Source organism: Chiloscyllium plagiosum, unplaced genomic scaffold (genome assembly GCF_037043375.1).
Source record: "Chiloscyllium plagiosum isolate Xiang-an unplaced genomic scaffold, Cpla_swu_hap1 HiC_scaffold_27, whole genome shotgun sequence".
Taxonomy (NCBI): Eukaryota; Metazoa; Chordata; class Chondrichthyes; order Orectolobiformes; family Hemiscylliidae; genus Chiloscyllium; species Chiloscyllium plagiosum.
The window spans coordinates 71164985-71178071 of NW_028270165.1; positions in this window are offsets into that span (position 1 = coordinate 71164985).

Genomic DNA, 13087 nt, shown 5'->3' on the forward strand with positions numbered 1-13087 from the left:
ACAATGTTAGCTCCCTTCAATCCGTTGATTAATTTTCTCCAGTAGTTTCTGGGCTTAATTTTCATTGAACTTCATGTTATACACGATCTTCAGAGCACACCCGGGATATTTGCCTAATTTGCCAGTGCCAGAGTTTGCTCATCACATAAGCTTCTCTCTGCTCTACATATAATGATATATAAACAGTTGGAGGCATGTACCCTTTTATTCCTTTCTGCAACCTGCCTTGTCCCTGTTCCATCCACTCCATATATCAGTAGCTCTATTCTGTTGTAATGCCTTTTCATTTGAGTATATTTTTATCTCTGTTGTTCTTTCAGCAGATCTCAATATATTTTAAGTCATGGTCGTGGAGTCACACACAAGAGCGATTTTCTGAATTTATTTCCATGTACCAGTTAAATTATTTCTGTTCAGTCACCTCCTGTCTTCAAGTGTTCCGAAGAAGGAAGCTACAGCCAGATCAAACTCTTTCAATTGCATTAAATGCTGCTAGCCCCTTTTTGTGCTGGAGAATATGTCATCGCTGATCATGCACAAACACAAAAATTAGAAAGAGGGAACAATATTCCGACCTTGCGTCTGCACTGATATTTCCTATGACAGTGATTGATCGTCTCATTGCGAATGGAATATCCCTACTTGCCTTGTTGAGTAAAGCTTCAATAAGATTGAATAAACGTGGCATAATCAAATCCAAAAGAGCCAGCTTGTTGTGCCCTGCATGTAGGAAAATTCACTCTCTGCATAAATATGACTCAATTGCAGAAGTGTGCCAGGTTTACTGCAGAAATATGGAAAATTACAAAAACTGAGCTTCTGTTAGTGTCTGACTAGAACTTGATTACTATAGGAAAAAACCGAAGTTTGTAATTATGAATGTGCCTCTGTCTCAGTCAGTTACCATTTCTCATTTTTATTTTGTTAATGCCTGCCACCTTAATGCATGTCTCTCTCAGTATTTCCCAGTTACTTAATATCATTTTACTAGCTTGAAATCTTATGTACTTACCTTTATTTATTGGAGCTTATACGAATGCCAATGATTGAAAGAAATGTGTGTGTGTGTGTATGTGTGTGAATCTGCGTGTGTGTGTGTGTGTGTGTGTGTGTGTGTGCGCGCGCGCGCGCGCACGCGCACGCGCTGTTCTTATCACTGTTTCACCCAGCCATGATTGCCATTGGACCAGTCCATGAGTCCTTGATACAGAGGCTCAACACACGAGAACACACAATTGATATATGCACACGATCCTATGAATTGTTTTGTAACAATTGATCAAATTGCAATGATTACCAAATCAGCTCCAGTCTCCGTTTCCGTCATATTTTACATCTTCCCAAGTTATTGCTGAAATTGTCCACCTATTTATTTCCAAAGAGACCAAACGCTGCATCAACTAGTACTTTATAGCTGTGTCATTGCTTATGCTTAACTTCGCTTTGTCATTTCTATCACTCTTGCAGATATTATGCTACTCCTTGTCTCAGTTTACAATAAGCTGCATCATGTCTCTGTTTGTATAAAACTAGACTCTACCTGTGTTGTTCTTTCTGTCGCCTGTGCCAATGGCATTATACAAACACGTGTTACTTACTCGATTCGACGATGTCTGCATTCATATTGTACCTTGACATATCTCCATTGTTGCTGTAATTTTCTATTTTCTGGTGGTGTTGCGTCTATACAGTGAACACTGCGATTGGCTTTGTCTCATTTGCTTCTGCACTAGAATATGAACCGTTTCTGCATTACATCGATCAAGTCTCTGTTGCCAATGAAATTGACAAAATATTTTTAAAACAGCTTCCAGACACTGACGAACCTGATGATTCTCTCGTTGTATTAAACATGGACATTGGTCAACTGTTGCTGTACCAGTATGTCTGAACACGAACTTTACCACTTGGACGACCTCCAATTGTGATTGATTTCATCAACTGAAGAATTTTTCGAATTCACTCTGACCAAAACTGGAATTTAGTGGTTCCCACCACGACCACTCTCCCTCCATGTTAATTATGTTTTCCAAAAGTTCAACTCTAAATTTATGGAAATGTTTCAAAAGCGTTAATGGATGAGGAACTAAAACACATGTGAATGAACGCAAATGGTGGAGGAATTATAAATGGTGGGCTCTTAAAATTGCAAACAAACTGAGATATCCCAGAAATGAGAAACAGACAGGAATGTTTTCAGATAGGGACTCTGCCCAGTGTCTGCTGTCAGCGGATTTACTTGACAAAGACTCAACCTCATATTTTCTGAAGTGGGACGACCCAAAAAAAATTACAGCGAGCCTGTTGCGAAAGGGAAATACAGTCATTCACATTGTTGGAAGGCAGGAAGCAGTGAGGTAATTTTTTTCAGGAAACTGTAAATGAGGTGAATGTTGTAATATAATAGTCCCTCTTGAGACAACCACTCGGAATAAATCAGAGGCAATTTGAGTATGTCTCAAAGCAAACCTCCATACCAATAAAAGATTCATCCAGTTTATGAGCGATGATGCATGAGCTAGTCATTTTCCCCTCCTTTATCATTTGCTGTTCCATTCTCGCAGATTCTGGTGCCCCTCATATGTCACTGATGCTCAAGAAAATTATTCTTGTCGTTTATTTCCAGAACTATATTTTTTTTTTTCCTTTCCACCATTCAACAGATTTTTTTTTTTCAAAATGCAAAGCTTTCATTTCGGCAGCTTCAACCCGTCTCCAGTGCATATAACATATTATGGTTTACTATGAATGCTATGACAAAATATCACGTGTTCCATTGTAATAAAAGTCTTTTTAAAATTAATTTTGCATGTTGTGTACCTTCAGAAACTTGTTCTATTGGATTTTGGAACATGAAATTGATGAATGACTATGAATAAACATAAATTGTAGTATTGACCAGGATTACATTCCTTTCCAATTCAGTAAAATGCATTCTAGCATTTTAACCCATTGCCGCATTAGTTAATCATAGTGCAGTAAAGTACCTTTTGGCACTGGGCTTATGACGGTATCAAAATATGACTTATGTTATGGTTGGACCTTACAGATGTTTTGTAATATATACACATATTCAGTGATTATGTGAATATACAGTGTGTATTTTCATAGAATATAATCAACTATAGAGTTTCCAATGGACAGCATTGTTAATGTGGCCTTAGGAATTAATTAGAGTTTAATCCAAAAGATGCCATTGGATCTGCAAGATGTTTAAACTGTTGGCAATTTGCTACTCTGCTGTGAAGTTTCGCAGAATTTGGGTTATTGGTTTTCTTTAAGTAATTAATCATAAATATTATTCACAATTATTAGAAAGTGCAATTGCAATTCGTCTCCAGCCACTTCACTAAACATTTCAAAGACCACAACAAATTCAGTAAATCAATTTAGTCTCGAGACATATGGGATATCACCAAAATATTTGATGAAAGGAATGTCTTAAATACGGGAACAGGAGCAGAACAACTGAGGTGAGAATTACAGCGATTTAGTCTTGACTAGTCAAATCTATAACCAACTCAGTTAGAAGTATAAGCTTGATCTGTACACGGGATGCAGAATCAAAGTTGACATGAGATTTCAAACAGTTGTATGACGTTAAGGGAAAGAATGTGATGAGACTCTGTCACTTTTGAAAATTCGAAGGATGAAATTTTAAAGGGTGAGATGTCACAGGCGAGGAGGCAACGTGAGTCAACGTTTTTGTGTTGCATGATGTCTGGGGCTTGTTCTGCATCAGTTCATGGGCACCACATAATTCCATTTATTCTGAACTGGACAAGTCGCCAATCGAAAATACTCAGTGATGAGGGAACAATATTTACACCTAGGACTGATTGCATTGACAGATGCTTGCTGCTGCACGGGATGTCCAACACCTGTCAATTCTTGCAGATAAAGAAGACACTGGAAGTGCCACGGTGACTTTTGAAGACTGTTTGGTAAATATTTGTATGAGGCAGCAGTCGGTGTTTGCAGTGAGCTCAGTATTATCTTTCTCTTTGAATCTCTCCCAGCCAACATGCTGGTGATCATAATGCTATCTTGAGGATGGTGTGGTCTCTCCCGGTGCATCACGGAGTATCTGTTAGCTATCACAGTGACTGATTTCTTTGTCATCACCACTGCAGCCATCTTCAAACAAATCAGCTACATTTATTTCCGGGAAAGGGTCTTGTCTACGGCTCCTGCAGGCACTCTCAGCATCGTGTTGGTCTGTGCCACCCAGGATTGCTCGGTCTGTCTGACAGTCGACTTTGCCATCGACCAGTTTGTGCCCATCTGCTGCCAGAAGTTGAAGAGCGGAGAGTGTATGGAGAAAACTGTGTTTCCGGTCATTGGAATACTCTGTGTCATGTGTGCACCAAGAAAATCCCATACTGATTTATCACCGAACCCTTATATATCTTACAAGGGAAGTCGTGGTTTTGCAACATCGAAGCAAATTTCTACATCTGGCCAGCTTGGTAGGCTTCTTTTTGGCTTTTCCAGATCTATGCCCCTTTTCTCCCGTTTTTCGTCATTCTCATGCTCAACTTCCTCAAAATAAGACAGATCCTATGGCCAACAGAGCCCACAGAATGCTCCGTGGTGCTGGGAAGCAGCAAGACCCAGAGATGGCTAACCACAAGAGGTCCATTATTCTGCAGTTCAGCTTCCTTCTCTTGTGGGCCCCTCTCGTTGGACATTTCATCTATATGCAGCTTAAAACTGAGAGCTACTTCAGTGGACAGGATTTCAGAGACCCGCAGTATATCATCCAAGAGACGACCAACACACTTCAGTTGCTCAATTCCTGCAACAAGATCTTCATTTATGCGATATATCAGAATATGTTTCGAAGGGAGTTAAATAGCATTGTGAGGCATCTCTTCGTCACCCTCACCAATTGCTTTAAACAGTCAGGGGACAAATCTATCCTCACATTGCTTCTTTCCACTGAAGGAGCTCAGTGAGTACTGCTCTCATACACACCTATTGCAGAAACTTAATGGAAAATAAGCATCAGGAGCAAAGGGATCTAATGCCTATTCTCCACATCTGACATTTCACCGTGATTGATCTTGAGAAAATGTGGAATGATTAAAAATTCATTATCTCGACAAGAGGCAAACTTATGTTGTGTTTCCACACTCCCGCCTCTCTTGCAGCTTCCACACTTGATACGTCCAGTGCTAGTGACATTTGTTTATTTATTTCTCACTTTCCACGTTTCCGTTCTGATTGCCCGGCACTTCATTATTTTCTTACTCACTTACATCCAGCCTTCCTTCATCGTCTCAACCTGTGCCTTTCGTTATTTCTGTGTCATCGCCTCTCGCCACTCCAGTCTCCACTTTACGTTGTTCAGCAGTGCAACATGCTCCTCAAGAAGGCCAAGAGCCCAGTTCGACTGTTTGAACTGCGTCCTCAGGAAGACGTATGCAATTGATTGTTTACTCCGTGTGTTTAACCTGCTTGAACGTAAACATTCGATTCCTTAACTCTTTAACAACATCGTCAAGTTATTTCCCCTGCATCTGCATCAGAAATTTGTTTTTGTACCTTTATTCAATTAAACAATAACAAATTTTTGAACGAAAGGAAACTACTCAAGAAACTTCGCATGTCTGGCAGCATCTGTGGAGAGAAAGCTGACTTAGCATTTCGAGTGCAAGGACGCTTCTTCAGAACTAGGTTAGTTATGCACTCCCATAAAGGAAGACAGAAACTATCTTTTCTGTCAGAGTTTGACTCTAATTAATTTATATATCTGACTGTCACTGATTGTCATTTTGCTCTTTAACACAAGTAAACATTCCAACTAACTCAGGTGTGCCACTGAATGGTGCATTCTGAAAGATTGAACTTTTATCGATATTGTATAACTGTGTATCAGTTCATGCAAAGCTTTTCTTTCAAATTATTTCAGCTAACTGAAGATAGTTCAAGATATTGCTTGAAAACAAATATGAAGTTGAAAAGAAATTAGAGTTATACTTCGGTTGTGGGTAAAGTGGTGGAAAAATTACTATAACACAGAGGATTTATAATCATCTAGAAAGGAGTAAGATGGTTACAGGTAGTCAACACGGTTTTGGGAAGGGTTGTTCGTGCCTCTCAAACCTTACTGAGGTATTTGAAAAGGTGACAAAACAGGTAGATGAGAATAAAGTGGTTGATGTGCTTTATATGAATATCAGTTACCATACTGTTCGCTAGTGCACAAAATACGAAGGCATGGTATTGAGGGTGATTTACCTTTTTATATCAGAAATTGGCCAGCTGAAAGAGGGCTGAGTGTGGTGCGTGATGGGAAATATGCATTCTGGAGTTTAATTACTCGTGGTCTTCCGCAAGAATCTCTTTTGGAGCCACCATTTATACTTTTAGAAATTATCTGGATGAGGGCATAGAAGAATGCGTTATTAAATTTACGGATGATAGCAAGTTTGACAGAGTTGTGGATAGTGCTGAAGGATGTTGCCGGTTACAGAGGAACATAGCTACGCTGCAGAGGTGAGCTGAGAGGTGGCAAATAAGGTTTAATTCGGAAAGGTGTGAGGTCATTCACTTTGAAAGGAGGAACGGGAATAAAGAATGCTGGGCTATTAATAAGATTCTTGGTAGTGTGGTTGAGCAGAGAGATCTGTGTGTCCATGCACACAGACCCTAGAAAGTTGCAATCGGTTTTGATAGGGTTGTTAAAAAAACGCATACGGTGTCATAGCTTTTCTTGCTCGAGGGATTGAGGTTCGGAACCACGAATTCATGTTGCAAAACTACAAAATTCTGGTGTGGCCAATCTTGGAGTATTGTGTCCAGATCTGCTCACCGCGTTTTAGGATAGATGCACAAGTGTTGGAAAGGGTTCAGCGGGGATTGATTAGGATATTGACAGTTCCAGAGGGAAGGTCTTACGCAGAAAGGCTGAGGGACTTGTTTTTGTGAGAGAGAATACGATTGAGAGGTGACTTAATTCAGAGATATAAGATAATTCAGAGGGTTAGATATGGTGGACAGTGAGAGCCTTTTTCGTCGGATGGTGATGGCGAGCACGAATGGACATAGCTTGAAATTGAGGGGCGATAGATATCGGACAGATGGCAGAGGAGGCTACTTTATTCAGAGAGCAGTAGGAGCGTGGAAAGACCTGCCTGCAACAGTGGTAGATTCGCCAATTTTAAGGGCGTTTAAATAAGCATTGGATAGACTTTATAGATGAAAATGTAGAAAGTGAGGACTGCAGATGCTGGATATCAAAGTTCAGAGTGTGGTGCTGGAAAAGCACAGCAGGTCAGTCAGCATCCGAGGAGGAGGCGAATCGACGTTTTTGGGCATTAGCCCTTCCTGCTCCTCGGATGTTGCCTGACCTGCTGTGCTTTTCCAGCACCACATTCTTGATATGGCTGAAAATAGAATAGTGTAGGTTAGATGAGATACAGATTGGTTCCAGTGGTCGGTGTAACATCGAGGACCGAAGGGCCTGTACTGCGTTGTGTTCGATGTTCTATGAAATGTATTTCGTTCAAAGTTACCTGTAGAATGTGCTCCCGACACGAACCAAATGCTGATTAGCCACGTTGTTGCAGATTATTTATCTAACAGGGGAGTCCGATATTTCAAATCAAATATTCCAAAATTCCATCCTCAGAAACTGGCGGTTTGGGGTCATCGATACCCCCACATTACTTTTGTTTTTCAGTTGAAATTTTGACAGCGCATGATATCGAGAGCTGGTTCTCAGTAAATTGAGACACGCTCAGGTGTTTACTGTCATTAAATCAAAGCACCAATCATTCTGAGACATTACCTTCCATTCGGGATAAACAGATCCACAGATTCCCAGTAGTCTTACTTTGAAGACCCTGAGTTTTTCTGTGCTTCACGTCTTCGTGTTGCAACATTTTATCTTGTTGAAAAGTCAATTTTAAAAAAAACTATTCCTATTCCTCTATACTTACTCAGTCTGTCTGTGCAGCTCAGTCGATTCCATTCAGCAGCTGGTAGTTCAACAAATAACGTGGGAAATCGTGGGTAAATCTGTTGAATTGTGATCTCTCAAACCAAAGTGAGGCTGAGTACGCTCGTACAGTGAGATTTCTACAGAACGAGACAATGAAGGTGAAACACAAAGAAAGACACAAGACGCCATCAGGCAATAAGGTGCCACTGAGTTGAGTCACGAAACCAACATAGCCACGCATAAATATGAGCCAGTGGGTAATTGACTAAGTGTGGGAGATGAGATTCGGAATAATTAAATGCTCATTATTGTCCAGCACAATTTGGGTCGTCCAAAGAATATTTTCCTGTCCTGCAAAATTCTTTGATTCTATAACTCCATGGTTTGATGTGCATGCATTTATTTTGGTATTATTCTGTGAGCGTGTGTGTGTGCATGCATGTGTGTCTGTGTGTGTGCAATGTGTGCGCTATGTTCTTCTCACGGTTTCACTGGGCTATGATTGCCATTGGAGCAGTCCATGCGTCTATGTTAAATAGGCTGAACACACAATTAATATATGCCCACGATCCTGAAATTGTTTTGTACCAATTGATTAAATTCCAAAAGGATTCATTCGAGCTGTCTGTCTGGATGTTATCAGTATCATCATAATATACAGAGCTCCCTGTGGTCTCATAGGAACAGATCAATGCCACCGCCATCACTTCTGTCTCAAAACGTGAGCAGTGTGACGAAGTAGCAGAAGCTCCATGACTCGGATCTGATATAATTGAGAATGCATAATTTTAAAAACTTATTACAGTAGTAATACATTAACTCAGGATTCTGTGCAGACAAACTGCAGGTACAAACTGGTTCAGATGGCATATCATGCAAACTGAAATAACATCAGGACCAGTGAATGAACCAACATAATGGGCAACAAGAAAACACAAACTGCTTCAACTTCGTCTGTCGATTTGAGACAAACGTGGTCAAATCGTTAGCGGAAGTACACAGTGATGTAAACGTGACATTTATGGCATACAACTTCCATCTCCAGCACACACCCCATCACCAACATACACGCACACGCACGCACACTCTTCTTGCTTCCAGTTCAAGGACAGCTGCCGCAATCTCTTCAAAAGTAAGGGCAGGGGGAGAGAAGAAGACTGAGGATTTCAATGACGTGCTTAGGGCAGTGATGCTTCAAGGTTTCTGTCTCAAGTCGTCATGAATAGCAGGTTAAAGCAGAGATCATTGTGACAGCTTAATGTATGGACATCTGAGGGGCCAACAACCCAACTCAGGCTTGGATATCAGATTAAGTTCAGAATTTCTCATTTGTGGCAGGAAGTGGACATCCTGAATCACTCAACCTTTTGGATTTTCGGGTAACAGGAAGTATGTGACCACAGTTCCTCGTGGGACATGCTGAAAACACTTCCCTGTTCGGAAAATTGATCACAACACCGTATCAGGTTAGTAGATTCTAATAACTGTAGGGGGCATGAGTTGCGATGATACTGATCCCAAAGTTAAAGCTTTGAGCATCAATTTCCAGAATATGTCGATACTCAGATGAATTGGATTTGGGGCGTGGAAAACTAGGTCAATGGAAACGCCTACGGAAACTTCTAGCACAGAGAGATGTGATAGCCCTTCTTCAATACAAAATCATCCACGTTCAGCAGGTAATAGGGATGGACTATGAACTGTGAATCTTCATATCAAAGGGATATGAGTATGGAAATAAGGAGGATTTCATTAAGCATTAAAAGACAAATGCCTGACAATAGCTGGAATATCATAAGCAGTTTTGATCTCTATACTTAAAGAAAGACATGTTGGCATTTGTAGCAGACCAGAGAGTTTCCACCAGGTAGGCCTCTGGGATGGTTTATGAGAAGATACGGATCAGATCTTAACTCATCGCGGTTCAGAAGAATGAGAAGCGATTTCATTGAAACACTAAAAATAATTTCTTTGTGTGCTTGACAGGCGAGAAGCAGTAGGTTCTTTTATCTTTTGGGTGAGTCGAGGACCTCCCAATCTCAGAGTAAATGGTCAGCCACCGAGATCAGAGATGAGGGGACACGTATTCTCTCAGGTCGAATTAACTACTGCAAAGGTCTGTCATGCCGTGTCGCTCATACACTCAAGGCTGAGATGCAGAGATTTGTACTCAGTAAGGATTCAAGGGTTATGGGGAACAGACATGAAAGTGGAGTTGCGGATTTTGAGATAAACCATAATTTTATTTGAATACCGGAGCAGAAAAGATGGACCTAAGGCCTACTTCTGCTGCACATTCGACTGTTTCATTGAACTTTGCATTCACTGCTTTCAGATTTTTATTCTGACATTCTAATCTGCTCAATAAACGATAGATCTGCTTCACAGCCATTCATTTTGATCTTATATCAGTTTAGCTGGTGGAAGTGGTCACTTTACTGATTACCCCAAACTGTCTGTATGTTTCTCTCCAACGTTTTCTTACATAAATAGCAGCTGGTCCCCCATTGTTCTTTGTTTACGATGAGGATTGAATGTGCATACCTTGTTATTTTAAAAATTAGTAATATTTAAATGAATATTAATGCATAATTAAACAGTATAGCGATCAGAAATAGGGGTTCATGAGATCATTGTGAATGAGATGCTCATGAGGGCCTCACTGAAAATCGACTTCATGCCAACATTCAACTCGTTCGTGCACTGAAGTGTCGCTCGATACTCTGGCAGGAATTGTACAAGTTCACTCCAGTTCTGTGGCTGTGTGGGTCTCAGTGAATAATAATACATGGCAGAGTCTGTCCACTGGATTTTAGTAACTTTTAGAGGAACGCTCCGAAAGGATTCATTGAGCTTTGCTGGAAAACGTATCTCTGGGAATCCTTCTGTCTTCCCACTGTGTATGTTCCTCTGTATCAAATCCTCGACGGATCCACTTGGATATGGATGGTGGCAGAACAGGTAGCAAACACTGCTGATTGTCATTCTGTAATTACAGAAAAACTGAACACAATTTCGTTCAATCACCTGATGATTGTGAAGCAGCGTCTCCTCGAAGATTCCCTGTAAAAGCACATAAAGATATTAAGTTAAACAACAGCATGTTATTGCGCCTTTCCCTCCCAGAACCAATGGGATAACTTCCACACGTACATTGAGAATTAACTCAGAAAATTATACAGAAACATATGAAAGAAAACATGATCTCCAACGACCAATTTAATTTGCTTTAATATACTCTCAGTGGGTTCTGTGGCGACAAGTTCTCCAATGAGACAAATATTGGAACACAAATAGATTAATTTGTCCAGCGCTAACCAAATCAAAATTTTAATTCAATGTGCTGGTCTCAGTCCATGAGCCGATCGCCTAAAACTTACAGCTGATACAAGTCATTTGTTTTAACAAGTTCAGGAAGGATCCAACTCTTTTGGTCACTTCACAGCAGTATCTGGACATTTCTGTGCTCTGACTACATGTAACAAATGAGACATTTGTGAGCTGAAATAACAAACATCTTTTCAATTTAACAGTTAAGAAAGCTGCAGCGGTAACAACAAAGTAAACCCAAACATATTTACAGAGAAATAATGGCGGATCTGAACAGAAATTGTTTTTTCTGAAATGGGTATTTGTCAAGAGATGAGATGATGCCTGATATCGGTCTCCCTGCTGATTGATTTGTTCTGGACAAGCACACAAGGTAACATCTAATAAAGTGGCAAAATCATTGTTTTTGCACAAAAAGAATCTGCTCAATACGCCTCTGTTCTGAAAATGGTGACGTCAGAAAAAGTGACGGTGAAATGGCATGATATTGAAACATAATTCTGCTGCTGTTGAAATTAGTCCTTGCTCCCCATTAGAGCAACTGTTCTGGAACGTGCAAAACAGAAAGCATCGCTGGTATCCCTGTGTATAACAATGTTGAAATTATTCTCCCAAATCAGCGAAATGGATGTGGAACTATCCAAATGTTGGATCTTGAAACATGTTCAACCTGTTCCTTGTTTCCTCAACAAGTTTCCATTTGCTTCACTCCATCTTTCACCAATTATTCCCTCTTCTCTCCTAAACGTCTTGTTACTTCAATTATATTTCTGTCCATTTGCAGATTGTTCCATCTCGTTTACAACTGTCTCTATTCATGTCTAGCTTATTTCTGCCTACATTTCGTTTTCAGACATCCTTTCTAAATCTTCTCCTCTCCTTTACTACATCTTCATGATCTCTTTTTGCGTTCGCTCTCTCCTGTCCTCTTTGTTCAATTTATTTCTAGACGTCGGTTTCTCACGTCCTTTCTCTCTGCGTTTATCCATTGCAATGTTGTATTATCTCCTTAAATGCGATTAAAAGCAATCTCACTTTCAAGTTTTGTTATCTTTTTCTCTCTCTATCATTGTCTTTCTCTCTGTCTTTATGTTTCCGCATCTCTCCACCCAACTCTGTCGGTCACTCTCAGTCTCCTTTAATCTGTGTGTTTAAATCATTCTCTCCCGTTGAATGCTGCATTCCTTTTTTTTACTCCACTGCGCGATTTCTTTCTGTTTCTTTTCTTGCCTCGTCTTGCCTCGTATCTTTCTTTCTCCACTTTCTGTCTCATTATCTTTCATTATCTTAATTAATATCCATTTATTTATCTGTCCCTCTTCACAAAGTTCTCCACGTCTATGTCTTGTATTTGTTCTCTATCTCTCGCTGTTCCTCTCCCTCAGTGTTTTCTATTCCAGATGGTAATCCACTCTTTATTTACATATTTATTTGTCTTCTTCCTTGGATATCTGTATTTCTATTTTTCTCTCCTCGCTTTTTGCAGTCCCTTTCTCCACTTTGCTTTAGGTCTGACTGGCCTTTTATATTAACCATTGTTTCATATTACAGTTTGATGTTAGTGCCTCTATCCCTCCGTTTATCTTTTTTCATTGTTCTATCTCACATCACGTGTGCCTCCATGTCCCTTCATTGCCAAATCGTGCTGTTTCTTCACATGGTTCTTGTCTTTCACTCCACATTCTGCTCTTTGGAGACGAAGCACTCTGTCCAGTTCCGCTGTTTTAATGCAGCCTTCCTCGTGTGTGCAACATTGTGTCATGTAATGAAATAGCAGGAATTTATATTTGCACGGAGAAATTACGAGAC